Genomic DNA, 27,836 nt, shown 5'->3' on the forward strand with positions numbered 1-27,836 from the left:
AGAAATGTTCTATGTTTTCAAGACTAATTGAAATAATAAAGCAGGTTCCAGTGCTTTCCTCCTAATATCTATTTTTCAATTTGTCTCTCCTCAACATTTTTAATGTATTTACCTCGCAGTAATGAAGGTGCACTCTATGGCCAGCTGCATTTAGCAAGGAAGCCTGCAGGACTTCTGGGACTTTTCTTTCCCTTCTTCAGCCTCCCTGTCATTATTCTTCACAACCCCCAAATCTATACTGCTGCCAGCGATGCGTTGCTTTGTGGGAAGCAAGAGAAAGAGAAGGGGAGGGCCTATGCAAATGATGGCCTCAGGGCTGTCTGGGAGTCCCTTTTCAGCAGTACTGTTAAAATCCGCCTTGCAACCAGATTGGTCGGGTAAGCTGAAAAACACCAGGCATGATTGGGCACCAGGTCCTCTAGGCCCTTGGAGGACATATCGGCGCTGCATCCCTCAGTTTCTGAGGTCCAAGAAATGTTCACCCTCCACCCTAATAGAGAGGTCTTGGCCGATCGGGGCCGATCGGGCAGAAGGGAGCAGGGCAAGATGCTCATGATCCTGCTCTAATAATGAACTGCCTTCCTCTCTCCTTACCTGTGGTTCTGCCTGGCTGCTTGGTTCCAGTTGTAGGCCTACATCCCACAGGCAATTTGCTTGTCCCTCTCACACATGTAAATGGGTCAGCACTCAAGTGCACACACCTGCCTGCACCCACAGACCCTCTCACACACACTTTTCTCAACAAGATTTTTTCCTAGTTTAGAGACTCAGAGACCCATGTTGAAATACAAAAGCAGCACACCACATGACGGCCTTCACATAGAATCCAGCAGCAAATGGGAAACTTTTAACTAGCCGTGGTCCTATTACTGCAGCCCTACCATGGAACGACTGCTGGATGAGTCCTGCTCGAGAATATTGAACCTACAACAAGTCTGAGGTAAATAAGAATTCCACAGGAATACCATAAAACAGGGACCTATGACCCTTTCGAGCCAGATAGGAGTCGAACCTACAATCTTCTGATCCGTAGTCAGACGCGTTATCCATTGCGCCACTGGCCCCATGTAGGATTACCCATTCTTTTGTCCTTAAGAGGACCAGAAGTTGTGTGTGTGTGTGTGTTTTAAAACACCATTCCATCAACCTTTTTAGCCACGTTTACTGCTCACAACCAGAAGACACAAGTAAACCCACCTGACCTCCTGAAATTCTGTTCTGTCAGGTGTTCCTAACTTATACAAAGGACTTTAGGAGGACGAAGGACCTAAAAGTCAGGGGAAATGGTCCTAGGTCCAAGGAAATGTTTTAGATCAGCCTCAGTTTCTTAAATATTCTGCATTAACATCATCAGTTCCACGTCTGTGTGGAGCTGATCTTGAGGACTCCTTAATCAGCAGGCGGGTACAACAATAAAGTGTTTAATATTACAATACAGGCGAAAATTCAGACACCTTGTCATAGGCTCACCTTGTCCAGGGACCCAAGCATGCTGCCTTTCACCTCTCAGAGCCCTTCACCTAACCTACTGTGCAGCTGTCTCACCTTTAATATCACTGTTCCACAGGCAGCATGATGTCACAATGTTCCTTGTCAGTAGCCTGAACCATGAGCCTTTGCAACCCTGGCATAATCTACATACTTCCAATTGGTGAAGTCTTGGACCACAAATGCAGTGAAGAATAATGGATTGTTACTCTTCATGCATTTTTGCCCATTGGCTCAGATTTGAATGCTTACTGGCCATACGAGCATCTCTGCCAGGCCACCCTATGTCTAGAGACCGTAGATTTAGAGAGTTTATAAACATTGTAGGTTCATCAATGAAGTGTGCTCGCTTCGGCGGCACATATACTAAAATTGGAACGATACAGAGAAGATTAGCATGGCCCCTGCGCAAGGATGACACGCAAATTCGTGAAGCGTTCCATATTTTTACCAGCTTTCAGGAGAGAAATGTTCTATGTTTTCAAGACTAATTGAAATAATAAAGCAGGTTCCAGTGCTTTCCTCCTAATATCTATTTTTCAATTTGTCTCTCCTCAACATTTTTAATGTATTTACCTCGCAGTAATGAAGGTGCACTCTATGGCCAGCTGCATTTAGCAAGGAAGCCTGCAGGACTTCTGGGACTTTTCTTTCCCTTCTTCAGCCTCCCTGTCATTATTCTTCACAACCCCCAAATCTATACTGCTGCCAGCGATGCGTTGCTTTGTGGGAAGCAAGAGAAAGAGAAGGGGAGGGCCTATGCAAATGATGGCCTCAGGGCTGTCTGGGAGTCCCTTTTCAGCAGTACTGTTAAAATCCGCCTTGCAACCAGATTGGTCGGGTAAGCTGAAAAACACCAGGCATGATTGGGCACCAGGTCCTCTAGGCCCTTGGAGGACATATCGGCGCTGCATCCCTCAGTTTCTGAGGTCCAAGAAATGTTCACCCTCCACCCTAATAGAGAGGTCTTGGCCGATCGGGGCCGATCGGGGCAGAAGGGAGCAGGGCAAGATGCTCATGATCCTGCTCTAATAATGAACTGCCTTCCTCTCTCCTTACCTGTGGTTCTGCCTGGCTGCTTGGTTCCAGTTGTAGGCCTACATCCCACAGGCAATTTGCTTGTCCCTCTCACACATGTAAATGGGTCAGCACTCAAGTGCACACACCTGCCTGCACCCACAGACCCTCTCACACACACTTTTCTCAACAAGATTTTTTCCTAGTTTAGAGACTCAGAGACCCATGTTGAAATACAAAAGCAGCACACCACATGACGGCCTTCACATAGAATCCAGCAGCAAATGGGAAACTTTTAACTAGCCGTGGTCCTATTACTGCAGCCCTACCATGGAACGACTGCTGGATGAGTCCTGCTCGAGAATATTGAACCTACAACAAGTCTGAGGTAAATAAGAATTCCACAGGAATACCATAAAACAGGGACCTATGACCCTTTCGAGCCAGATAGGAGTCGAACCTACAATCTTCTGATCCGTAGTCAGACGCGTTATCCATTGCGCCACTGGCCACATGTAGGATTACCCATACTTTTGTCCTTAAGAGGACCAGAAGTTGTGTGTGTGTGTGTGTGTGTGTGTTTTAAAACACCATTCCATCAACCTTTTTAGCCACGTTTACTGCTCACAACCAGAAGACACAAGTAAACCCACCTGACCTCCTGAAATTCTGTTCTGTCAGGTGTTCCTAACTTATACAAAGGACTTTAGGAGGACGAAGGACCTAAAAGTCAGGGGAAATGGTCCTAGGTCCAAGGAAATGTTTTAGATCAGCCTCAGTTTCTTAAATATTCTGCATTAACATCATCAGTTCCACGTCTGTGTGGAGCTGATCTTGAGGACTCCTTAATCAGCAGGCGGGTACAACAATAAAGTGTTTAATATTACAATACAGGCGAAAATTCAGACACCTTGTCATAGGCTCACCTTGTCCAGGGACCCAAGCATGCTGCCTTTCACCTCTCAGAGCCCTTCACCTAACCTACTGTGCAGCTGTCTCACCTTTAATATCACTGTTCCACAGGCAGCATGATGTCACAATGTTCCTTGTCAGTAGCCTGAACCATGAGCCTTTGCAACCCTGGCATAATCTACATACTTCCAATTGGTGAAGTCTTGGACCACAAATGCAGTGAAGAATAATGGATTGTTACTCTTCATGCATTTTTGCCCATTGGCTCAGATTTGAATGCTTACTGGCCATACGAGCATCTCTGCCAGGCCACCCTATGTCTAGAGACCGTAGATTTAGAGAGTTTATAAACATTGTAGGTTCATCAATGAAGTGTGCTCGCTTCGGCGGCACATATACTAAAATTGGAACGATACAGAGAAGATTAGCATGGCCCCTGCGCAAGGATGACACGCAAATTCGTGAAGCGTTCCATATTTTTACCAGCTTTCAGGAGAGAAATGTTCTATGTTTTCAAGACTAATTGAAATAATAAAGCAGGTTCCAGTGCTTTCCTCCTAATATCTATTTTTCAATTTGTCTCTCCTCAACATTTTTAATGTATTTACCTCGCAGTAATGAAGGTGCACTCTATGGCCAGCTGCATTTAGCAAGGAAGCCTGCAGGACTTCTGGGACTTTTCTTTTCCTTCTTCAGCCTCCCTGTCATTATTCTTCACAACCCCCAAATCTATACTGCTGCCAGCGATGCGTTGCTTTGTGGGAAGCAAGAGAAAGAGAAGGGGAGGGCCTATGCAAATGATGGCCTCAGGGCTGTCTGGGAGTCCCTTTTCAGCAGTACTGTTAAAATCCGCCTTGCAACCAGATTGGTCGGGTAAGCTGAAAAACACCAGGCATGATTGGGCACCAGGTCCTCTAGGCCCTTGGAGGACATATCGGCGCTGCATCCCTCAGTTTCTGAGGTCCAAGAAATGTTCACCCTCCACCCTAATAGAGAGGTCTTGGCCGATCGGGGCCGATCGGGGCAGAAGGGAGCAGGGCAAGATGCTCATGATCCTGCTCTAATAATGAACTGCCTTCCTCTCTCCTTACCTGTGGTTCTGCCTGGCTGCTTGGTTCCAGTTGTAGGCCTACATCCCACAGGCAATTTGCTTGTCCCTCTCACACATGTAAATGGGTCAGCACTCAAGTGCACACACCTGCCTGCACCCACAGACCCTCTCACACACACTTTTCTCAACAAGATTTTTTCCTAGTTTAGAGACTCAGAGACCCATGTTGAAATACAAAAGCAGCACACCACATGACGGCCTTCACATAGAATCCAGCAGCAAATGGGAAACTTTTAACTAGCCGTGGTCCTATTACTGCAGCCCTACCATGGAACGACTGCTGGATGAGTCCTGCTCGAGAATATTGAACCTACAACAAGTCTGAGGTAAATAAGAATTCCACAGGAATACCATAAAACAGGGACCTATGACCCTTTCGAGCCAGATAGGAGTCGAACCTACAATCTTCTGATCCGTAGTCAGACGCGTTATCCATTGCGCCACTGGCCCCATGTAGGATTACCCATACTTTTGTCCTTAAGAGGACCAGAAGTTGTGTGTGTGTGTGTGTGTGTGTGTTTTAAAACACCATTCCATCAACCTTTTTAGCCACGTTTACTGCTCACAACCAGAAGACACAAGTAAACCCACCTGACCTCCTGAAATTCTGTTCTGTCAGGTGTTCCTAACTTATACAAAGGACTTTAGGAGGACGAAGGACCTAAAAGTCAGGGGAAATGGTCCTAGGTCCAAGGAAATGTTTTAGATCAGCCTCAGTTTCTTAAATATTCTGCATTAACATCATCAGTTCCACGTCTGTGTGGAGCTGATCTTGAGGACTCCTTAATCAGCAGGCGGGTACAACAATAAAGTGTTTAATATTACAATACAGGCGAAAATTCAGACACCTTGTCATAGGCTCACCTTGTCCAGGGACCCAAGCATGCTGCCTTTCACCTCTCAGAGCCCTTCACCTAACCTACTGTGCAGCTGTCTCACCTTTAATATCACTGTTCCACAGGCAGCATGATGTCACAATGTTCCTTGTCAGTAGCCTGAACCATGAGCCTTTGCAACCCTGGCATAATCTACATACTTCCAATTGGTGAAGTCTTGGACCACAAATGCAGTGAAGAATAATGGATTGTTACTCTTCATGCATTTTTGCCCATTGGCTCAGATTTGAATGCTTACTGGCCATACGAGCATCTCTGCCAGGCCACCCTATGTCTAGAGACCGTAGATTTAGAGAGTTTATAAACATTGTAGGTTCATCAATGAAGTGTGCTCGCTTCGGCGGCACATATACTAAAATTGGAACGATACAGAGAAGATTAGCATGGCCCCTGCGCAAGGATGACACGCAAATTCGTGAAGCGTTCCATATTTTTACCAGCTTTCAGGAGAGAAATGTTCTATGTTTTCAAGACTAATTGAAATAATAAAGCAGGTTCCAGTGCTTTCCTCCTAATATCTATTTTTCAATTTGTCTCTCCTCAACATTTTTAATGTATTTACCTCGCAGTAATGAAGGTGCACTCTATGGCCAGCTGCATTTAGCAAGGAAGCCTGCAGGACTTCTGGGACTTTTCTTTCCCTTCTTCAGCCTCCCTGTCATTATTCTTCACAACCCCCAAATCTATACTGCTGCCAGCGATGCGTTGCTTTGTGGGAAGCAAGAGAAAGAGAAGGGGAGGGCCTATGCAAATGATGGCCTCAGGGCTGTCTGGGAGTCCCTTTTCAGCAGTACTGTTAAAATCCGCCTTGCAACCAGATTGGTCGGGTAAGCTGAAAAACACCAGGCATGATTGGGCACCAGGTCCTCTAGGCCCTTGGAGGACATATCGGCGCTGCATCCCTCAGTTTCTGAGGTCCAAGAAATGTTCACCCTCCACCCTAATAGAGAGGTCTTGGCCGATCGTGGCCGATCGGGGCAGAAGGGAGCAGGGCAAGATGCTCATGATCCTGCTCTAATAATGAACTGCCTTCCTCTCTCCTTACCTGTGGTTCTGCCTGGCTGCTTGGTTCCAGTTGTAGGCCTACATCCCACAGGCAATTTGCTTGTCCCTCTCACACATGTAAATGGGTCAGCACTCAAGTGCACACACCTGCCTGCACCCACAGACCCTCTCACACACACTTTTCTCAACAAGATTTTTTCCTAGTTTAGAGACTCAGAGACCCATGTTGAAATACAAAAGCAGCACACCACATGACGGCCTTCACATAGAATCCAGCAGCAAATGGGAAACTTTTAACTAGCCGTGGTCCTATTACTGCAGCCCTACCATGGAACGACTGCTGGATGAGTCCTGCTCGAGAATATTGAACCTACAACAAGTCTGAGGTAAATAAGAATTCCACAGGAATACCATAAAACAGGGACCTATGACCCTTTCGAGCCAGATAGGAGTCGAACCTACAATCTTCTGATCCGTAGTCAGACGCGTTATCCATTGCGCCACTGGCCCCATGTAGGATTACCCATACTTTTGTCCTTAAGAGGACCAGAAGTTGTGTGTGTGTGTGTGTGTGTGTTTTAAAACACCATTCGATCAACCTTTTTAGCCACGTTTACTGCTCACAACCAGAAGACACAAGTAAACCCACCTGACCTCCTGAAATTCTGTTCTGTCAGGTGTTCCTAACTTATACAAAGGACTTTAGGAGGACGAAGGACCTAAAAGTCAGGGGAAATGGTCCTAGGTCCAAGGAAATGTTTTAGATCAGCCTCAGTTTCTTAAATATTCTGCATTAACATCATCAGTTCCACGTCTGTGTGGAGCTGATCTTGAGGACTCCTTAATCAGCAGGCGGGTACAACAATAAAGTGTTTAATATTACAATACAGGCGAAAATTCAGACACCTTGTCATAGGCTCACCTTGTCCAGGGACCCAAGCATGCTGCCTTTCACCTCTCAGAGCCCTTCACCTAACCTACTGTGCAGCTGTCTCACCTTTAATATCACTGTTCCACAGGCAGCATGATGTCACAATGTTCCTTGTCAGTAGCCTGAACCATGAGCCTTTGCAACCCTGGCATAATCTACATACTTCCAATTGGTGAAGTCTTGGACCACAAATGCAGTGAAGAATAATGGATTGTTACTCTTCATGCATTTTTGCCCATTGGCTCGGATTTGAATGCTTACTGGCCATACGAGCATCTCTGCCAGGCCACCCTATGTCTAGAGACCGTAGATTTAGAGAGTTTATAAACATTGTAGGTTCATCAATGAAGTGTGCTCGCTTCGGCGGCACATATACTAAAATTGGAACGATACAGAGAAGATTAGCATGGCCCCTGCGCAAGGATGACACGCAAATTCGTGAAGCGTTCCATATTTTTACCAGCTTTCAGGAGAGAAATGTTCTATGTTTTCAAGACTAATTGTAATAATAAAGCAGGTTCCAGTGCTTTCCTCCTAATATCTATTTTTCAATTTGTCTCTCCTCAACATTTTTTATGTATTTACCTCGCAGTAATGAAGGTGCACTCTATGGCCAGCTGCATTTAGCAAGGAAGCCTGCAGGACTTCTGGGACTTTTCTTTCCCTTCTTCAGCCTCCCTGTCATTATTCTTCACAACCCCCAAATCTATACTGCTGCCAGCGATGCGTTGCTTTGTGGGAAGCAAGAGAAAGAGAAGGGGAGGGCCTATGCAAATGATGGCCTCAGGGCTGTCTGGGAGTCCCTTTTCAGCAGTACTGTTAAAATCCGCCTTGCAACCAGATTGGTCGGGTAAGCTGAAAAACACCAGGCATGATTGGGCACCAGGTCCTCTAGGCCCTTGGAGGACATATCGGCGCTGCATCCCTCAGTTTCTGAGGTCCAAGAAATGTTCACCCTCCACCCTAATAGAGAGGTCGTGGCCGATCGGGGCAGAAGGGAGCAGGGCAAGATGCTCATGATCCTGCTCTAATAATGAACTGCCTTCCTCTCTCCTTACCTGTGGTTCTGCCTGGCTGCTTGGTTCCAGTTGTAGGCCTACATCCCACAGGCAATTTGCTTGTCCCTCTCACACATGTAAATGGGTCAGCACTCAAGTGCACACACCTGCCTGCACCCACAGACCCTCTCACACACACTTTTCTCAACAAGATTTTTTCCTAGTTTAGAGACTCAGAGACCCATGTTGAAATACAAAAGCAGCACACCACATGACGGCCTTCACATAGAATCCAGCAGCAAATGGGAAACTTTTAACTAGCCGTGGTCCTATTACTGCAGCCCTACCATGGAACGACTGCTGGATGAGTCCTGCTCGAGAATATTGAACCTACAACAAGTCTGAGGTAAATAAGAATTCCACAGGAATACCATAAAACAGGGACCTATGACCCTTTCGAGCCAGATAGGAGTCGAACCTACAATCTTCTGATCCGTAGTCAGACGCGTTATCCATTGCGCCACTGGCCCCATGTAGGATTACCCATACTTTTGTCCTTAAGAGGACCAGAAGTTGTGTGTGTGTGTGTGTGTGTGTTTTAAAACACCATTCCATCAACCTTTTTAGCCACGTTTACTGCTCACAACCAGAAGACACAAGTAAACCCACCTGACCTCCTGAAATTCTGTTCTGTCAGGTGTTCCTAACTTATACAAAGGACTTTAGGAGGACGAAGGACCTAAAAGTCAGGGGAAATGGTCCTAGGTCCAAGGAAATGTTTTAGATCAGCCTCAGTTTCTTAAATATTCTGCATTAACATCATCAGTTCCACGTCTGTGTGGAGCTGATCTTGAGGACTCCTTAATCAGCAGGCGGGTACAACAATAAAGTGTTTAATATTACAATACAGGCGAAAATTCAGACACCTTGTCATAGGCTCACCTTGTCCAGGGACCCAAGCATGCTGCCTTTCACCTCTCAGAGCCCTTCACCTAACCTACTGTGCAGCTGTCTCACCTTTAATATCACTGTTCCACAGGCAGCATGATGTCACAATGTTCCTTGTCAGTAGCCTGAACCATGAGCCTTTGCAACCCTGGCATAATCTACATACTTCCAATTGGTGAAGTCTTGGACCACAAATGCAGTGAAGAATAATGGATTGTTACTCTTCATGCATTTTTGCCCATTGGCTCAGATTTGAATGCTTACTGGCCATACGAGCATCTCTGCCAGGCCACCCTATGTCTAGAGACCGTAGATTTAGAGAGTTTATAAACATTGTAGGTTCATCAATGAAGTGTGCTCGCTTCGGCGGCACATATACTAAAATTGGAACGATACAGAGAAGATTAGCATGGCCCCTGCGCAAGGATGACACGCAAATTCGTGAAGCGTTCCATATTTTTACCAGCTTTCAGGAGAGAAATGTTCTATGTTTTCAAGACTAATTGAAATAATAAAGCAGGTTCCAGTGCTTTCCTCCTAATATCTATTTTTCAATTTGTCTCTCCTCAACATTTTTAATGTATTTACCTCGCAGTAATGAAGGTGCACTCTATGGCCAGCTGCATTTAGCAAGGAAGCCTGCAGGACTTCTGGGACTTTTCTTTCCCTTCTTCAGCCTCCCTGTCATTATTCTTCACAACCCCCAAATCTATACTGCTGCCAGCGATGCGTTGCTTTGTGGGAAGCAAGAGAAAGAGAAGGGGAGGGCCTATGCAAATGATGGCCTCAGGGCTGTCTGGGAGTCCCTTTTCAGCAGTACTGTTCAAATCCGCCTTGCAACCAGATTGGTCGGGTAAGCTGAAAAACACCAGGCATGATTGGGCACCAGGTCCTCTAGGCCCTTGGAGGACATATCGGCGCTGCATCCCTCAGTTTCTGAGGTCCAAGAAATGTTCACCCTCCACCCTAATAGAGAGGTCGTGGCCGATCGGGGCAGAAGGGAGCAGGGCAAGATGCTCATGATCCTGCTCTAATAATGAACTGCCTTCCTCTCTCCTTACCTGTGGTTCTGCCTGGCTGCTTGGTTCCAGTTGTAGGCCTACATCCCACAGGCAATTTGCTTGTCCCTCTCACACATGTAAATGGGTCAGCACTCAAGTGCACACACCTGCCTGCACCCACAGACCCTCTCACACACACTTTTCTCAACAAGATTTTTTCCTAGTTTAGAGACTCAGAGACCCATGTTGAAATACAAAAGCAGCACACCACATGACGGCCTTCACATAGAATCCAGCAGCAAATGGGAAACTTTTAACTAGCCGTGGTCCTATTACTGCAGCCCTACCATGGAACGACTGCTGGATGAGTCCTGCTCGAGAATATTGAACCTACAACAAGTCTGAGGTAAATAAGAATTCCACAGGAATACCATAAAACAGGGACCTATGACCCTTTCGAGCCAGATAGGAGTCGAACCTACAATCTTCTGATCCGTAGTCAGACGCGTTATCCATTGCGCCACTGGCCCCATGTAGGATTACCCATACTTTTGTCCTTAAGAGGACCAGAAGTTGTGTGTGTGTGTGTGTGTGTGTTTTAAAACACCATTCCATCAACCTTTTTAGCCACGTTTACTGCTCACAACCAGAAGACACAAGTAAACCCACCTGACCTCCTGAAATTCTGTTCTGTCAGGTGTTCCTAACTTATACAAAGGTCTTTAGGAGGACGAAGGACCTAAAAGTCAGGGGAAATGGTCCTAGGTCCAAGGAAATGTTTTAGATCAGCCTCAGTTTCTTAAATATTCTGCATTAACATCATCAGTTCCACGTCTGTGTGGAGCTGATCTTGAGGACTCCTTAATCAGCAGGCGGGTACAACAATAAAGTGTTTAATATTACAATACAGGCGAAAATTCAGACACCTTGTCATAGGCTCACCTTGTCCAGGGACCCAAGCATGCTGCCTTTCACCTCTCAGAGCCCTTCACCTAACCTACTGTGCAGCTGTCTCACCTTTAATATCACTGTTCCACAGGCAGCATGATGTCACAATGTTCCTTGTCAGTAGCCTGAACCATGAGCCTTTGCAACCCTGGCATAATCTACATACTTCCAATTGGTGAAGTCTTGGACCACAAATGCAGTGAAGAATAATGGATTGTTACTCTTCATGCATTTTTGCCCATTGGCTCAGATTTGAATGCTTACTGGCCATACGAGCATCTCTGCCAGGCCACCCTATGTCTAGAGACCGTAGATTTAGAGAGTTTATAAACATTGTAGGTTCATCAATGAAGTGTGCTCGCTTCGGCGGCACATATACTAAAATTGGAACGATACAGAGAAGATTAGCATGGCCCCTGCGCAAGGATGACACGCAAATTCGTGAAGCGTTCCATATTTTTACCAGCTTTCAGAAGAGAAATGTTCTATGTTTTCAAGACTAATTGAAATAATAAAGCAGGTTCCAGTGCTTTCCTCCTAATATCTATTTTTCAATTTGTCTCTCCTCAACATTTTTAATGTATTTACCTCGCAGTAATGAAGGTGCACTCTATGGCCAGCTGCATTTAGCAAGGAAGCCTGCAGGACTTCTGGGACTTTTCTTTCCCTTCTTCAGCCTCCCTGTCATTATTCTTCACAACCCCCAAATCTATACTGCTGCCAGCGATGCGTTGCTTTGTGGGAAGCAAGAGAAAGAGAAGGGGAGGGCCTATGCAAATGATGGCCTCAGGGCTGTCTGGGAGTCCCTTTTCAGCAGTACTGTTAAAATCCGCCTTGCAACCAGATTGGTCGGGTAAGCTGAAAAACACCAGGCATGATTGGGCACCAGGTCCTCTAGGCCCTTGGAGGACATATCGGCGCTGCATCCCTCAGTTTCTGAGGTCCAAGAAATGTTCACCCTCCACCCTAATAGAGAGGTCGTGGCCGATCGGGGCAGAAGGGAGCAGGGCAAGATGCTCATGATCCTGCTCTAATAATGAACTGCCTTCCTCTCTCCTTACCTGTGGTTCTGCCTGGCTGCTTGGTTCCAGTTGTAGGCCTACATCCCACAGGCAATTTGCTTGTCCCTCTCACACATGTAAATGGGTCAGCACTCAAGTGCACACACCTGCCTGCACCCACAGACCCTCTCACACACACTTTTCTCAACAAGATTTTTTCCTAGTTTAGAGACTCAGAGACCCATGTTGAAATACAAAAGCAGCACACCACATGACGGCCTTCACATAGAATCCAGCAGCAAATGGGAAACTTTTAACTAGCCGTGGTCCTATTACTGCAGCCCTACCATGGAACGACTGCTGGATGAGTCCTGCTCGAGAATATTGAACCTACAACAAGTCTGAGGTAAATAAGAATTCCACAGGAATACCATAAAACAGGGACCTATGACCCTTTCGAGCCAGATAGGAGTCGAACCTACAATCTTCTGATCCGTAGTCAGACGCGTTATCCATTGCGCCACTGGCCCCATGTAGGATTACCCATACTTTTGTCCTTAAGAGGACCAGAAGTTGTGTGTGTGTGTGTGTGTGTGTTTTAAAACACCATTCCATCAACCTTTTTAGCCACGTTTACTGCTCACAACCAGAAGACACAAGTAAACCCACCTGACCTCCTGAAATTCTGTTCTGTCAGGTGTTCCTAACTTATACAAAGGACTTTAGGAGGACGAAGGACCTAAAAGTCAGGGGAAATGGTCCTAGGTCCAAGGAAATGTTTTAGATCAGCCTCAGTTTCTTAAATATTCTGCATTAACATCATCAGTTCCACGTCTGTGTGGAGCTGATCTTGAGGACTCCTTAATCAGCAGGCGGGTACAACAATAAAGTGTTTAATATTACAATACAGGCGAAAATTCAGACACCTTGTCATAGGCTCACCTTGTCCAGGGACCCAAGCATGCTGCCTTTCACCTCTCAGAGCCCTTCACCTAACCTACTGTGCAGCTGTCTCACCTTTAATATCACTGTTCCACAGGCAGCATGATGTCACAATGTTCCTTGTCAGTAGCCTGAACCATGAGCCTTTGCAACCCTGGCATAATCTACATACTTCCAATTGGTGAAGTCTTGGACCACAAATGCAGTGAAGAATAATGGATTGTTACTCTTCATGCATTTTTGCCCATTGGCTCAGATTTGAATGCTTACTGGCCATACGAGCATCTCTGCCAGGCCACCCTATGTCTAGAGACCGTAGATTTAGAGAGTTTATAAACATTGTAGGTTCATCAATGAAGTGTGCTCGCTTCGGCGGCACATATACTAAAATTGGAACGATACAGAGAAGATTAGCATGGCCCCTGCGCAAGGATGACACGCAAATTCGTGAAGCGTTCCATATTTTTACCAGCTTTCAGGAGAGAAATGTTCTATGTTTTCAAGACTAATTGAAATAATAAAGCAGGTTCCAGTGCTTTCCTCCTAATATCTATTTTTCAATTTGTCTCTCCTCAACATTTTTAATGTATTTACCTCGCAGTAATGAAGGTGCACTCTATGGCCAGCTGCATTTAGCAAGGAAGCCTGCAGGACTTCTGGGACTTTTCTTTCCCTTCTTCAGCCTCCCTGTCATTATTCTTCACAACCCCCAAATCTATACTGCTGCCAGCGATGCGTTGCTTTGTGGGAAGCAAGAGAAAGAGAAGGGGAGGGCCTATGCAAATGATGGCCTCAGGGCTGTCTGGGAGTCCCTTTTCAGCAGTACTGTTCAAATCCGCCTTGCAACCAGATTGGTCGGGTAAGCTGAAAAACACCAGGCATGATTGGGCACCAGGTCCTCTAGGCCCTTGGAGGACATATCGTCGCTGCATCCCTCAGTTTCTGAGGTCCAAGAAATGTTCACCCTCCACCCTAATAGAGAGGTCTTGGCCGATCGTGGCCGATCGGGGCAGAAGGGAGCAGGGCAAGATGCTCATGATCCTGCTCTAATAATGAACTGCCTTCCTCTCTCCTTACCTGTGGTTCTGCCTGGCTGCTTGGTTCCAGTTGTAGGCCTACATCCCACAGGCAATTTGCTTGTCCCTCTCACACATGTAAATGGGTCAGCACTCAAGTGCACACACCTGCCTGCACCCACAGACCCTCTCACACACACTTTTCTCAACAAGATTTTTTCCTAGTTTAGAGACTCAGAGACCCATGTTGAAATACAAAAGCAGCACACCACATGACGGCCTTCACATAGAATCCAGCAGCAAATGGGAAACTTTTAACTAGCCGTGGTCCTATTACTGCAGCCCTACCATGGAACGACTGCTGGATGAGTCCTGCTCGAGAATATTGAACCTACAACAAGTCTGAGGTAAATAAGAATTCCACAGGAATACCATAAAACAGGGACCTATGACCCTTTCGAGCCAGATAGGAGTCGAACCTACAATCTTCTGATCCGTAGTCAGACGCGTTATCCATTGCGCCACTGGCCCCATGTAGGATTACCCATACTTTTGTCCTTAAGAGGACCAGAAGTTGTGTGTGTGTGTGTGTGTTTTAAAACACCATTCCATCAACCTTTTTAGCCACGTTTACTGCTCACAACCAGAAGACACAAGTAAACCCACCTGACCTCCTGAAATTCTGTTCTGTCAGGTGTTCCTAACTTATACAAAGGTCTTTAGGAGGACGAAGGACCTAAAAGTCAGGGGAAATGGTCCTAGGTCCAAGGAAATGTTTTAGATCAGCCTCAGTTTCTTAAATATTCTGCATTAACATCATCAGTTCCACGTCTGTGTGGAGCTGATCTTGAGGACTCCTTAATCAGCAGGCGGGTACAACAATAAAGTGTTTAATATTACAATACAGGCGAAAATTCAGACACCTTGTCATAGGCTCACCTTGTCCAGGGACCCAAGCATGCTGCCTTTCACCTCTCAGAGCCCTTCACCTAACCTACTGTGCAGCTGTCTCACCTTTAATATCACTGTTCCACAGGCAGCATGATGTCACAATGTTCCTTGTCAGTAGCCTGAACCATGAGCCTTTGCAACCCTGGCATAATCTACATACTTCCAATTGGTGAAGTCTTGGACCACAAATGCAGTGAAGAATAATGGATTGTTACTCTTCATGCATTTTTGCCCATTGGCTCAGATTTGAATGCTTACTGGCCATACGAGCATCTCTGCCAGGCCACCCTATGTCTAGAGACCGTAGATTTAGAGAGTTTATAAACATTGTAGGTTCATCAATGAAGTGTGCTCGCTTCGGCGGCACATATACTAAAATTGGAACGATACAGAGAAGATTAGCATGGCCCCTCGCAAGGATGACACGCAAATTCGTGAAGCGTTCCATATTTTTACCAGCTTTCAGAAGAGAAATGTTCTATGTTTTCAAGACTAATTGAAATAATAAAGCAGGTTCCAGTGCTTTCCTCCTAATATCTATTTTTCAATTTGTCTCTCCTCAACATTTTTAATGTATTTACCTCGCAGTAATGAAGGTGCACTCTATGGCCAGCTGCATTTAGCAAGGAAGCCTGCAGGACTTCTGGGACTTTTCTTTCCCTTCTTCAGCCTCCCTGTCATTATTCTTCACAACCCCCAAATCTATACTGCTGCCAGCGATGCGTTGCTTTGTGGGAAGCAAGAGAAAGAGAAGGGGAGGGCCTATGCAAATGATGGCCTCAGAGCTGTCTGGGAGTCCCTTTTCAGCAGTACTGTTAAAATCCGCCTTGCAACCAGATTGGTCGGGTAAGCTGAAAAACACCAGGCATGATTGGGCACCAGGTCCTCTAGGCCCTTGGAGGACATATCGGCGCTGCATCCCTCAGTTTCTGAGGTCCAAGAAATGTTCACCCTCCACCCTAATAGAGAGGTCGTGGCCGATCGGGGCAGAAGGGAGCAGGGCAAGATGCTCATGATCCTGCTCTAATAATGAACTGCCTTCCTCTCTCCTTACCTGTGGTTCTGCCTGGCTGCTTGGTTCCAGTTGTAGGCCTACATCCCACAGGCAATTTGCTTGTCCCTCTCACACATGTAAATGGGTCAGCACTCAAGTGCACACACCTGCCTGCACCCACAGACCCTCTCACACACACTTTTCTCAACAAGATTTTTTCCTAGTTTAGAGACTCAGAGACCCATGTTGAAATACAAAAGCAGCACACCACATGACGGCCTTCACATAGAATCCAGCAGCAAATGGGAAACTTTTAACTAGCCGTGGTCCTATTACTGCAGCCCTACCATGGAACGACTGCTGGATGAGTCCTGCTCGAGAATATTGAACCTACAACAAGTCTGAGGTAAATAAGAATTCCACAGGAATACCATAAAACAGGGACCTATGACCCTTTCGAGCCAGATAGGAGTCGAACCTACAATCTTCTGATCCGTAGTCAGACGCGTTATCCATTGCGCCACTGGCCCCATGTAGGATTACCCATACTTTTGTCCTTAAGAGGACCAGAAGTTGTGTGTGTGTGTGTGTGTGTGTTTTAAAACACCATTCCATCAACCTTTTTAGCCACGTTTACTGCTCACAACCAGAAGACACAAGTAAACCCACCTGACCTCCTGAAATTCTGTTCTGTCAGGTGTTCCTAACTTATACAAAGGACATTAGGAGGACGAAGGACCTAAAAGTCAGGGGAAATGGTCCTAGGTCCAAGGAAATGTTTTAGATCAGCCTCAGTTTCTTAAATATTCTGCATTAACATCATCAGTTCCACGTCTGTGTGGAGCTGATCTTGAGGACTCCTTAATCAGCAGGCGGGTACAACAATAAAGTGTTTAATATTACAATACAGGCGAAAATTCAGACACCTTGTCATAGGCTCACCTTGTCCAGGGACCCAAGCATGCTGCCTTTCACCTCTCAGAGCCCTTCACCTAACCTACTGTGCAGCTGTCTCACCTTTAATATCACTGTTCCACAGGCAGCATGATGTCACAATGTTCCTTGTCAGTAGCCTGAACCATGAGCCTTTGCAACCCTGGCATAATCTACATACTTCCAATTGGTGAAGTCTTGGACCACAAATGCAGTGAAGAATAATGGATTGTTACTCTTCATGCATTTTTGCCCATTGGCTCAGATTTGAATGCTTACTGGCCATACGAGCATCTCTGCCAGGCCACCCTATGTCTAGAGACCGTAGATTTAGAGAGTTTATAAACATTGTAGGTTCATCAATGAAGTGTGCTCGCTTCGGCGGCACATATACTAAAATTGGAACGATACAGAGAAGATTAGCATGGCCCCTCGCAAGGATGACACGCAAATTCGTGAAGCGTTCCATATTTTTACCAGCTTTCAGGAGAGAAATGTTCTATGTTTTCAAGACTAATTGAAATAATAAAGCAGGTTCCAGTGCTTTCCTCCTAATATCTATTTTTCAATTTGTCTCTCCTCAACATTTTTAATGTATTTACCTCGCAGTAATGAAGGTGCACTCTATGGCCAGCTGCATTTAGCAAGGAAGCCTGCAGGACTTCTGGGACTTTTCTTTCCCTTCTTCAGCCTCCCTGTCATTATTCTTCACAACCCCCAAATCTATACTGCTGCCAGCGATGCGTTGCTTTGTGGGAAGCAAGAGAAAGAGAAGGGGAGGGCCTATGCAAATGATGGCCTCAGAGCTGTCTGGGAGTCCCTTTTCAGCAGTACTGTTAAAATCCGCCTTGCAACCAGATTGGTCGGGTAAGCTGAAAAACACCAGGCATGATTGGGCACCAGGTCCTCTAGGCCCTTGGAGGACATATCGGCGCTGCATCCCTCAGTTTCTGAGGTCCAAGAAATGTTCACCCTCCACCCTAATAGAGAGGTCGTGGCCGATCGGGGCAGAAGGGAGCAGGGCAAGATGCTCATGATCCTGCTCTAATAATGAACTGCCTTCCTCTCTCCTTACCTGTGGTTCTGCCTGGCTGCTTGGTTCCAGTTGTAGGCCTACATCCCACAGGCAATTTGCTTGTCCCTCTCACACATGTAAATGGGTCAGCACTCAAGTGCACACACCTGCCTGCACCCACAGACCCTCTCACACACACTTTTCTCAACAAGATTTTTTCCTAGTTTAGAGACTCAGAGACCCATGTTGAAATACAAAAGCAGCACACCACATGACGGCCTTCACATAGAATCCAGCAGCAAATGGGAAACTTTTAACTAGCCGTGGTCCTATTACTGCAGCCCTACCATGGAACGACTGCTGGATGAGTCCTGCTCGAGAATATTGAACCTACAACAAGTCTGAGGTAAATAAGAATTCCACAGGAATACCATAAAACAGGGACCTATGACCCTTTCGAGCCAGATAGGAGTCGAACCTACAATCTTCTGATCCGTAGTCAGACGCGTTATCCATTGCGCCACTGGCCCCATGTAGGATTACCCATACTTTTGTCCTTAAGAGGACCAGAAGTTGTGTGTGTGTGTGTGTGTGTGTTTTAAAACACCATTCCATCAACCTTTTTAGCCACGTTTACTGCTCACAACCAGAAGACACAAGTAAACCCACCTGACCTCCTGAAATTCTGTTCTGTCAGGTGTTCCTAACTTATACAAAGGACTTTAGGAGGACGAAGGACCTAAAAGTCAGGGGAAATGGTCCTAGGTCCAAGGAAATGTTTTAGATCAGCCTCAGTTTCTTAAATATTCTGCATTAACATCATCAGTTCCACGTCTGTGTGGAGCTGATCTTGAGGACTCCTTAATCAGCAGGCGGGTACAACAATAAAGTGTTTAATATTACAATACAGGCGAAAATTCAGACACCTTGTCATAGGCTCACCTTGTCCAGGGACCCAAGCATGCTGCCTTTCACCTCTCAGAGCCCTTCACCTAACCTACTGTGCAGCTGTCTCACCTTTAATATCACTGTTCCACAGGCAGCATGATGTCACAATGTTCCTTGTCAGTAGCCTGAACCATGAGCCTTTGCAACCCTGGCATAATCTACATACTTCCAATTGGTGAAGTCTTGGACCACAAATGCAGTGAAGAATAATGGATTGTTACTCTTCATGCATTTTTGCCCATTGGCTCAGATTTGAATGCTTACTGGCCATACGAGCATCTCTGCCAGGCCACCCTATGTCTAGAGACCGTAGATTTAGAGAGTTTATAAACATTGTAGGTTCATCAATGAAGTGTGCTCGCTTCGGCGGCACATATACTAAAATTGGAACGATACAGAGAAGATTAGCATGGCCCCTGCGCAAGGATGACACGCAAATTCGTGAAGCGTTCCATATTTTTACCAGCTTTCAGGAGAGAAATGTTCTATGTTTTCAAGACTAATTGAAATAATAAAGCAGGTTCCAGTGCTTTCCTCCTAATATCTATTTTTCAATTTGTCTCTCCTCAACATTTTTAATGTATTTACCTCGCAGTAATGAAGGTGCACTCTATGGCCAGCTGCATTTAGCAAGGAAGCCTGCAGGACTTCTGGGACTTTTCTTTCCCTTCTTCAGCCTCCCTGTCATTATTCTTCACAACCCCCAAATCTATACTGCTGCCAGCGATGCGTTGCTTTGTGGGAAGCAAGAGAAAGAGAAGGGGAGGGCCTATGCAAATGATGGCCTCAGGGCTGTCTGGGAGTCCCTTTTCAGCAGTACTGTTCAAATCCGCCTTGCAACCAGATTGGTCGGGTAAGCTGAAAAACACCAGGCATGATTGGGCACCAGGTCCTCTAGGCCCTTGGAGGACATATCGTCGCTGCATCCCTCAGTTTCTGAGGTCCAAGAAATGTTCACCCTCCACCCTAATAGAGAGGTCGTGGCCGATCGGGGCAGAAGGGAGCAGGGCAAGATGCTCATGATCCTGCTCTAATAATGAACTGCCTTCCTCTCTCCTTACCTGTGGTTCTGCCTGGCTGCTTGGTTCCAGTTGTAGGCCTACATCCCACAGGCAATTTGCTTGTCCCTCTCACACATGTAAATGGGTCAGCACTCAAGTGCACACACCTGCCTGCACCCACAGACCCTCTCACACACACTTTTCTCAACAAGATTTTTTCCTAGTTTAGAGACTCAGAGACCCATGTTGAAATACAAAAGCAGCACACCACATGACGGCCTTCACATAGAATCCAGCAGCAAATGGGAAACTTTTAACTAGCCGTGGTCCTATTACTGCAGCCCTACCATGGAACGACTGCTGGATGAGTCCTGCTCGAGAATATTGAACCTACAACAAGTCTGAGGTAAATAAGAATTCCACAGGAATACCATAAAACAGGGACCTATGACCCTTTCGAGCCAGATAGGAGTCGAACCTACAATCTTCTGATCCGTAGTCAGACGCGTTATCCATTGCGCCACTGGCCCCATGTAGGATTACCCATACTTTTGTCCTTAAGAGGACCAGAAGTTGTGTGTGTGTGTGTGTGTGTGTGTTTTAAAACACCATTCCATCAACCTTTTTAGCCACGTTTACTGCTCACAACCAGAAGACACAAGTAAACCCACCTGACCTCCTGAAATTCTGTTCTGTCAGGTGTTCCTAACTTATACAAAGGTCTTTAGGAGGACGAAGGACCTAAAAGTCAGGGGAAATGGTCCTAGGTCCAAGGAAATGTTTTAGATCAGCCTCAGTTTCTTAAATATTCTGCATTAACATCATCAGTTCCACGTCTGTGTGGAGCTGATCTTGAGGACTCCTTAATCAGCAGGCGGGTACAACAATAAAGTGTTTAATATTACAATACAGGCGAAAATTCAGACACCTTGTCATAGGCTCACCTTGTCCAGGGACCCAAGCATGCTGCCTTTCACCTCTCAGAGCCCTTCACCTAACCTACTGTGCAGCTGTCTCACCTTTAATATCACTGTTCCACAGGCAGCATGATGTCACAATGTTCCTTGTCAGTAGCCTGAACCATGAGCCTTTGCAACCCTGGCATAATCTACATACTTCCAATTGGTGAAGTCTTGGACCACAAATGCAGTGAAGAATAATGGATTGTTACTCTTCATGCATTTTTGCCCATTGGCTCAGATTTGAATGCTTACTGGCCATACGAGCATCTCTGCCAGGCCACCCTATGTCTAGAGACCGTAGATTTAGAGAGTTTATAAACATTGTAGGTTCATCAATGAAGTGTGCTCGCTTCGGCGGCACATATACTAAAATTGGAACGATACAGAGAAGATTAGCATGGCCCCTGCGCAAGGATGACACGCAAATTCGTGAAGCGTTCCATATTTTTACCAGCTTTCAGAAGAGAAATGTTCTATGTTTTCAAGACTAATTGAAATAATAAAGCAGGTTCCAGTGCTTTCCTCCTAATATCTATTTTTCAATTTGTCTCTCCTCAACATTTTTAATGTATTTACCTCGCAGTAATGAAGGTGCACTCTATGGCCAGCTGCATTTAGCAAGGAAGCCTGCAGGACTTCTGGGACTTTTCTTTCCCTTCTTCAGCCTCCCTGTCATTATTCTTCACAACCCCCAAATCTATACTGCTGCCAGCGATGCGTTGCTTTGTGGGAAGCAAGAGAAAGAGAAGGGGAGGGCCTATGCAAATGATGGCCTCAGGGCTGTCTGGGAGTCCCTTTTCAGCAGTACTGTTAAAATCCGCCTTGCAACCAGATTGGTCGGGTAAGCTGAAAAACACCAGGCATGATTGGGCACCAGGTCCTCTAGGCCCTTGGAGGACATATCGGCGCTGCATCCCTCAGTTTCTGAGGTCCAAGAAATGTTCACCCTCCACCCTAATAGAGAGGTCGTGGCCGATCGGGGCAGAAGGGAGCAGGGCAAGATGCTCATGATCCTGCTCTAATAATGAACTGCCTTCCTCTCTCCTTACCTGTGGTTCTGCCTGGCTGCTTGGTTCCAGTTGTAGGCCTACATCCCACAGGCAATTTGCTTGTCCCTCTCACACATGTAAATGGGTCAGCACTCAAGTGCACACACCTGCCTGCACCCACAGACCCTCTCACACACACTTTTCTCAACAAGATTTTTTCCTAGTTTAGAGACTCAGAGACCCATGTTGAAATACAAAAGCAGCACACCACATGACGGCCTTCACATAGAATCCAGCAGCAAATGGGAAACTTTTAACTAGCCGTGGTCCTATTACTGCAGCCCTACCATGGAACGACTGCTGGATGAGTCCTGCTCGAGAATATTGAACCTACAACAAGTCTGAGGTAAATAAGAATTCCACAGGAATACCATAAAACAGGGACCTATGACCCTTTCGAGCCAGATAGGAGTCGAACCTACAATCTTCTGATCCGTAGTCAGACGCGTTATCCATTGCGCCACTGGCCCCATGTAGGATTACCCATACTTTTGTCCTTAAGAGGACCAGAAGTTGTGTGTGTGTGTGTGTGTGTGTTTTAAAACACCATTCCATCAACCTTTTTAGCCACGTTTACTGCTCACAACCAGAAGACACAAGTAAACCCACCTGACCTCCTGAAATTCTGTTCTGTCAGGTGTTCCTAACTTATACAAAGGACTTTAGGAGGACGAAGGACCTAAAAGTCAGGGGAAATGGTCCTAGGTCCAAGGAAATGTTTTAGATCAGCCTCAGTTTCTTAAATATTCTGCATTAACATCATCAGTTCCACGTCTGTGTGGAGCTGATCTTGAGGACTCCTTAATCAGCAGGCGGGTACAACAATAAAGTGTTTAATATTACAATACAGGCGAAAATTCAGACACCTTGTCATAGGCTCACCTTGTCCAGGGACCCAAGCATGCTGCCTTTCACCTCTCAGAGCCCTTCACCTAACCTACTGTGCAGCTGTCTCACCTTTAATATCACTGTTCCACAGGCAGCATGATGTCACAATGTTCCTTGTCAGTAGCCTGAACCATGAGCCTTTGCAACCCTGGCATAATCTACATACTTCCAATTGGTGAAGTCTTGGACCACAAATGCAGTGAAGAATAATGGATTGTTACTCTTCATGCATTTTTGCCCATTGGCTCAGATTTGAATGCTTACTGGCCATACGAGCATCTCTGCCAGGCCACCCTATGTCTAGAGACCGTAGATTTAGAGAGTTTATAAACATTGTAGGTTCATCAATGAAGTGTGCTCGCTTCGGCGGCACATATACTAAAATTGGAACGATACAGAGAAGATTAGCATGGCCCCTGCGCAAGGATGACACGCAAATTCGTGAAGCGTTCCATATTTTTACCAGCTTTCAGGAGAGAAATGTTCTATGTTTTCAAGACTAATTGAAATAATAAAGCAGGTTCCAGTGCTTTCCTCCTAATATCTATTTTTCAATTTGTCTCTCCTCAACATTTTTAATGTATTTACCTCGCAGTAATGAAGGTGCACTCTATGGCCAGCTGCATTTAGCAAGGAAGCCTGCAGGACTTCTGGGACTTTTCTTTCCCTTCTTCAGCCTCCCTGTCATTATTCTTCACAACCCCCAAATCTATACTGCTGCCAGCGATGCGTTGCTTTGTGGGAAGCAAGAGAAAGAGAAGGGGAGGGCCTATGCAAATGATGGCCTCAGGGCTGTCTGGGAGTCCCTTTTCAGCAGTACTGTTCAAATCCGCCTTGCAACCAGATTGGTCGGGTAAGCTGAAAAACACCAGGCATGATTGGGCACCAGGTCCTCTAGGCCCTTGGAGGACATATCGTCGCTGCATCCCTCAGTTTCTGAGGTCCAAGAAATGTTCACCCTCCACCCTAATAGAGAGGTCGTGGCCGATCGTGGCCGATCGGGGCAGAAGGGAGCAGGGCAAGATGCTCATGATCCTGCTCTAATAATGAACTGCCTTCCTCTCTCCTTACCTGTGGTTCTGCCTGGCTGCTTGGTTCCAGTTGTAGGCCTACATCCCACAGGCAATTTGCTTGTCCCTCTCACACATGTAAATGGGTCAGCACTCAAGTGCACACACCTGCCTGCACCCACAGACCCTCTCACACACACTTTTCTCAACAAGATTTTTTCCTAGTTTAGAGACTCAGAGACCCATGTTGAAATACAAAAGCAGCACACCACATGACGGCCTTCACATAGAATCCAGCAGCAAATGGGAAACTTTTAACTAGCCGTGGTCCTATTACTGCAGCCCTACCATGGAACGACTGCTGGATGAGTCCTGCTCGAGAATATTGAACCTACAACAAGTCTGAGGTAAATAAGAATTCCACAGGAATACCATAAAACAGGGACCTATGACCCTTTCGAGCCAGATAGGAGTCGAACCTACAATCTTCTGATCCGTAGTCAGACGCGTTATCCATTGCGCCACTGGCCCCATGTAGGATTACCCATACTTTTGTCCTTAAGAGGACCAGAAGTTGTGTGTGTGTGTGTTTTAAAACACCATTCCATCAACCTTTTTAGCCACGTTTACTGCTCACAACCAGAAGACACAAGTAAACCCACCTGACCTCCTGAAATTCTGTTCTGTCAGGTGTTCCTAACTTATACAAAGGACTTTAGGAGGACGAAGGACCTAAAAGTCAGGGGAAATGGTCCTAGGTCCAAGGAAATGTTTTAGATCAGCCTCAGTTTCTTAAATATTCTGCATTAACATCATCAGTTCCACGTCTGTGTGGAGCTGATCTTGAGGACTCCTTAATCAGCAGGCGGGTACAACAATAAAGTGTTTAATATTACAATACAGGCGAAAATTCAGACACCTTGTCATAGGCTCACCTTGTCCAGGGACCCAAGCATGCTGCCTTTCACCTCTCAGAGCCCTTCACCTAACCTACTGTGCAGCTGTCTCACCTTTAATATCACTGTTCCACAGGCAGCATGATGTCACAATGTTCCTTGTCAGTAGCCTGAACCATGAGCCTTTGCAACCCTGGCATAATCTACATACTTCCAATTGGTGAAGTCTTGGACCACAAATGCAGTGAAGAATAATGGATTGTTACTCTTCATGCATTTTTGCCCATTGGCTCAGATTTGAATGCTTACTGGCCATACGAGCATCTCTGCCAGGCCACCCTATGTCTAGAGACCGTAGATTTAGAGAGTTTATAAACATTGTAGGTTCATCAATGAAGTGTGCTCGCTTCGGCGGCACATATACTAAAATTGGAACGATACAGAGAAGATTAGCATGGCCCCTGCGCAAGGATGACACGCAAATTCGTGAAGCGTTCCATATTTTTACCAGCTTTCAGAAGAGAAATGTTCTATGTTTTCAAGACTAATTGAAATAATAAAGCAGGTTCCAGTGCTTTCCTCCTAATATCTATTTTTCAATTTGTCTCTCCTCAACATTTTTAATGTATTTACCTCGCAGTAATGAAGGTGCACTCTATGGCCAGCTGCATTTAGCAAGGAAGCCTGCAGGACTTCTGGGACTTTTCTTTCCCTTCTTCAGCCTCCCTGTCATTATTCTTCACAACCCCCAAATCTATACTGCTGCCAGCGATGCGTTGCTTTGTGGGAAGCAAGAGAAAGAGAAGGGGAGGGCCTATGCAAATGATGGCCTCAGGGCTGTCTGGGAGTCCCTTTTCAGCAGTACTGTTAAAATCCGCCTTGCAACCAGATTGGTCGGGTAAGCTGAAAAACACCAGGCATGATTGGGCACCAGGTCCTCTAGGCCCTTGGAGGACATATCGGCGCTGCATCCCTCAGTTTCTGAGGTCCAAGAAATGTTCACCCTCCACCCTAATAGAGAGGTCGTGGCCGATCGGGGCAGAAGGGAGCAGGGCAAGATGCTCATGATCCTGCTCTAATAATGAACTGCCTTCCTCTCTCCTTACCTGTGGTTCTGCCTGGCTGCTTGGTTCCAGTTGTAGGCCTACATCCCACAGGCAATTTGCTTGTCCCTCTCACACATGTAAATGGGTCAGCACTCAAGTGCACACACCTGCCTGCACCCACAGACCCTCTCACACACACTTTTCTCAACAAGATTTTTTCCTAGTTTAGAGACTCAGAGACCCATGTTGAAATACAAAAGCAGCACACCACATGACGGCCTTCACATAGAATCCAGCAGCAAATGGGAAACTTTTAACTAGCCGTGGTCCTATTACTGCAGCCCTACCATGGAACGACTGCTGGATGAGTCCTGCTCGAGAATATTGAACCTACAACAAGTCTGAGGTAAATAAGAATTCCACAGGAATACCATAAAACAGGGACCTATGACCCTTTCGAGCCAGATAGGAGTCGAACCTACAATCTTCTGATCCGTAGTCAGACGCGTTATCCATTGCGCCACTGGCCCCATGTAGGATTACCCATACTTTTGTCCTTAAGAGGACCAGAAGTTGTGGGTTTGTGTTACTATCCTTGTGGGGACTTGAGTGTGATAACACACTCACGCTGTGGGGACTTGATTGCACTGTGGGGACCTGAACCCAGGTCCCCACAAGGCAATGTCTTCTAAATGATAAAAAATGGCATCAGGAACATCTGTGTCAATTTTTACAACTTTTTAAAAAACTGCCTTGTGGGGACCTGTGTTTCATCAAGTGTGTTTAAATTTCTGCTCCCTCTGCCCCTGTAGACAGGCGGCGGTACTGCAGGCTGAAACACACTTTGCATTTAAACACACTTTGCTCACCAGAAACACAGAGTAGAAGCACAGGACAGACATTTCAAAGGAAAAGAAGCATAAATCTGTGCTTGTTCAAATATTTTTAATGCAAATTAACCTTTTCTCTTTTTATTAAAATAAAACTATTTCCAATATGCCATTGAATTAAGACTTTTTGTGGCTGAAACTTGTTACTTGTTTTATAAATATTGCTAAAAGCAACTTGGGTCAGTTTTGAATCTCATAATTCTTTACTATTGTCATTTTATCCTTAACTTCAAATAAATAATGATTGTCCACTGCGCTGCAAACCCTCATAAACTGAATTTTATCCTGTGTAGCCTAGCTGGAGGAGTTCCAAACCAACCAGCTCTCTTGTAGCTACGGCCTTAGTGGGATTAACTGAAGCGGTTTTGTAGCCTTCTTTGCCTTATCACAAGGATTTCCTTTTTTCTTATTTGGCAATATGAATATTTCAACTAAAGGAAAGAGTTGTGGAATACGATAAATGTACTGGCCAGGAACCTAAATGGTTCACAAATTTAAGTGTCCCTAACTGTAGCAGTCACGTTTCAGAGAAAAAAGAGAGCAGAGGTTTTTACTGTTTTAGTAATATTTTTATAAGCAGCAGCTCTTCGCAAAAGCCAAGCAGACAGCCAGGCACAAAAACAATGGCTTGGAAATGAATCTCAACAATAGAATGTATGGGGCAATATAGATAAGGATGGCATGAAGCAATGCTCTTGTTGGGGGTGCTCCAAAATCTCTGAAATTGCTTACAGTTTGGAGGCTGAGTTCGTTACAAAGCACGCTCAGCAGAATGTTTGTCTGCAGCTACGTTTCTTGCCACATTAGCAACAAGAGAGTTTTGCATATCATAAAGTCAATATCTGAATAAAGCATATCCATTGCTGTGGGATGTTTACATAAACTGTCCGGATTGGTAACTGCTAGAAATAAACAGGTTCTGATTTGTATCCCTCATCCCTATCTTTAGATGAAGCGGCAGCATGAATACTTTGTTACGTGATAAAATAATCACCTCTGCCATTCCTGCGTTATAGTTACATGTGCACCTGGAAGTTAT

The 27,836-nt window shown here is 45.7% G+C and overlaps 26 non-coding genes across 26 annotated transcripts; 13 read left to right on the plus strand and 13 right to left on the minus strand.

Annotated features, from left to right (window-relative positions):
• Positions 1-991: 991 nt before the first annotated feature.
• TRNAR-ACG (transfer RNA arginine (anticodon ACG)) lies at positions 992-1,064 on the minus strand. Its single transcript has one exon. It is a non-coding gene; the product is annotated as a tRNA-Arg (tRNA).
• Positions 1,065-1,830: 766 nt separating this feature from the next.
• LOC146819214 (U6 spliceosomal RNA) lies at positions 1,831-1,937 on the plus strand. The gene has a single exon (XR_014963980.1). It is a non-coding gene; the product is annotated as a U6 spliceosomal RNA (small nuclear RNA).
• Positions 1,938-3,791: 1,854 nt separating this feature from the next.
• Positions 3,792-3,898, plus strand: LOC146819215 (U6 spliceosomal RNA). The gene has a single exon (XR_014963981.1). It is a non-coding gene; the product is annotated as a U6 spliceosomal RNA (small nuclear RNA).
• Positions 3,899-4,905: 1,007 nt separating this feature from the next.
• On the minus strand, positions 4,906-4,978 carry TRNAR-ACG (transfer RNA arginine (anticodon ACG)). The gene has a single exon. It is a non-coding gene; the product is annotated as a tRNA-Arg (tRNA).
• Positions 4,979-5,752: 774 nt separating this feature from the next.
• Positions 5,753-5,859, plus strand: LOC146819217 (U6 spliceosomal RNA). The gene has a single exon (XR_014963982.1). It is a non-coding gene; the product is annotated as a U6 spliceosomal RNA (small nuclear RNA).
• A 1,007-nt stretch (positions 5,860-6,866) lies between these two features.
• On the minus strand, positions 6,867-6,939 carry TRNAR-ACG (transfer RNA arginine (anticodon ACG)). Its single transcript has one exon. It is a non-coding gene; the product is annotated as a tRNA-Arg (tRNA).
• A 772-nt stretch (positions 6,940-7,711) lies between these two features.
• LOC146819219 (U6 spliceosomal RNA) lies at positions 7,712-7,818 on the plus strand. The gene has a single exon (XR_014963984.1). It is a non-coding gene; the product is annotated as a U6 spliceosomal RNA (small nuclear RNA).
• Positions 7,819-8,815: 997 nt separating this feature from the next.
• TRNAR-ACG (transfer RNA arginine (anticodon ACG)) lies at positions 8,816-8,888 on the minus strand. The gene has a single exon. It is a non-coding gene; the product is annotated as a tRNA-Arg (tRNA).
• A 772-nt stretch (positions 8,889-9,660) lies between these two features.
• LOC146819221 (U6 spliceosomal RNA) lies at positions 9,661-9,767 on the plus strand. The gene has a single exon (XR_014963985.1). It is a non-coding gene; the product is annotated as a U6 spliceosomal RNA (small nuclear RNA).
• Positions 9,768-10,764: 997 nt separating this feature from the next.
• On the minus strand, positions 10,765-10,837 carry TRNAR-ACG (transfer RNA arginine (anticodon ACG)). Its single transcript has one exon. It is a non-coding gene; the product is annotated as a tRNA-Arg (tRNA).
• A 772-nt stretch (positions 10,838-11,609) lies between these two features.
• Positions 11,610-11,716, plus strand: LOC146819223 (U6 spliceosomal RNA). The gene has a single exon (XR_014963986.1). It is a non-coding gene; the product is annotated as a U6 spliceosomal RNA (small nuclear RNA).
• A 997-nt stretch (positions 11,717-12,713) lies between these two features.
• Positions 12,714-12,786, minus strand: TRNAR-ACG (transfer RNA arginine (anticodon ACG)). Its single transcript has one exon. It is a non-coding gene; the product is annotated as a tRNA-Arg (tRNA).
• Positions 12,787-13,558: 772 nt separating this feature from the next.
• On the plus strand, positions 13,559-13,665 carry LOC146819225 (U6 spliceosomal RNA). The gene has a single exon (XR_014963987.1). It is a non-coding gene; the product is annotated as a U6 spliceosomal RNA (small nuclear RNA).
• A 1,007-nt stretch (positions 13,666-14,672) lies between these two features.
• Positions 14,673-14,745, minus strand: TRNAR-ACG (transfer RNA arginine (anticodon ACG)). Its single transcript has one exon. It is a non-coding gene; the product is annotated as a tRNA-Arg (tRNA).
• A 768-nt stretch (positions 14,746-15,513) lies between these two features.
• LOC146819227 (U6 spliceosomal RNA) lies at positions 15,514-15,619 on the plus strand. The gene has a single exon (XR_014964538.1). It is a non-coding gene; the product is annotated as a U6 spliceosomal RNA (small nuclear RNA).
• Positions 15,620-16,616: 997 nt separating this feature from the next.
• TRNAR-ACG (transfer RNA arginine (anticodon ACG)) lies at positions 16,617-16,689 on the minus strand. Its single transcript has one exon. It is a non-coding gene; the product is annotated as a tRNA-Arg (tRNA).
• Positions 16,690-17,461: 772 nt separating this feature from the next.
• Positions 17,462-17,567, plus strand: LOC146819229 (U6 spliceosomal RNA). Its single transcript, XR_014964539.1, has one exon. It is a non-coding gene; the product is annotated as a U6 spliceosomal RNA (small nuclear RNA).
• Positions 17,568-18,564: 997 nt separating this feature from the next.
• Positions 18,565-18,637, minus strand: TRNAR-ACG (transfer RNA arginine (anticodon ACG)). Its single transcript has one exon. It is a non-coding gene; the product is annotated as a tRNA-Arg (tRNA).
• A 772-nt stretch (positions 18,638-19,409) lies between these two features.
• LOC146819231 (U6 spliceosomal RNA) lies at positions 19,410-19,516 on the plus strand. Its single transcript, XR_014963988.1, has one exon. It is a non-coding gene; the product is annotated as a U6 spliceosomal RNA (small nuclear RNA).
• A 997-nt stretch (positions 19,517-20,513) lies between these two features.
• On the minus strand, positions 20,514-20,586 carry TRNAR-ACG (transfer RNA arginine (anticodon ACG)). Its single transcript has one exon. It is a non-coding gene; the product is annotated as a tRNA-Arg (tRNA).
• A 774-nt stretch (positions 20,587-21,360) lies between these two features.
• LOC146819233 (U6 spliceosomal RNA) lies at positions 21,361-21,467 on the plus strand. Its single transcript, XR_014963989.1, has one exon. It is a non-coding gene; the product is annotated as a U6 spliceosomal RNA (small nuclear RNA).
• A 997-nt stretch (positions 21,468-22,464) lies between these two features.
• Positions 22,465-22,537, minus strand: TRNAR-ACG (transfer RNA arginine (anticodon ACG)). Its single transcript has one exon. It is a non-coding gene; the product is annotated as a tRNA-Arg (tRNA).
• A 772-nt stretch (positions 22,538-23,309) lies between these two features.
• On the plus strand, positions 23,310-23,416 carry LOC146819235 (U6 spliceosomal RNA). The gene has a single exon (XR_014963990.1). It is a non-coding gene; the product is annotated as a U6 spliceosomal RNA (small nuclear RNA).
• Positions 23,417-24,423: 1,007 nt separating this feature from the next.
• On the minus strand, positions 24,424-24,496 carry TRNAR-ACG (transfer RNA arginine (anticodon ACG)). The gene has a single exon. It is a non-coding gene; the product is annotated as a tRNA-Arg (tRNA).
• A 764-nt stretch (positions 24,497-25,260) lies between these two features.
• On the plus strand, positions 25,261-25,367 carry LOC146819237 (U6 spliceosomal RNA). The gene has a single exon (XR_014963991.1). It is a non-coding gene; the product is annotated as a U6 spliceosomal RNA (small nuclear RNA).
• A 997-nt stretch (positions 25,368-26,364) lies between these two features.
• TRNAR-ACG (transfer RNA arginine (anticodon ACG)) lies at positions 26,365-26,437 on the minus strand. The gene has a single exon. It is a non-coding gene; the product is annotated as a tRNA-Arg (tRNA).
• Positions 26,438-27,836: the final 1,399 nt, after the last annotated feature.

The sequence above is a fragment of the Triturus cristatus genome, chromosome 6 (assembly GCF_964204655.1).
Source record: "Triturus cristatus chromosome 6, aTriCri1.1, whole genome shotgun sequence".
In the NCBI taxonomy this organism is placed as follows: Eukaryota; Metazoa; Chordata; class Amphibia; order Caudata; family Salamandridae; genus Triturus; species Triturus cristatus.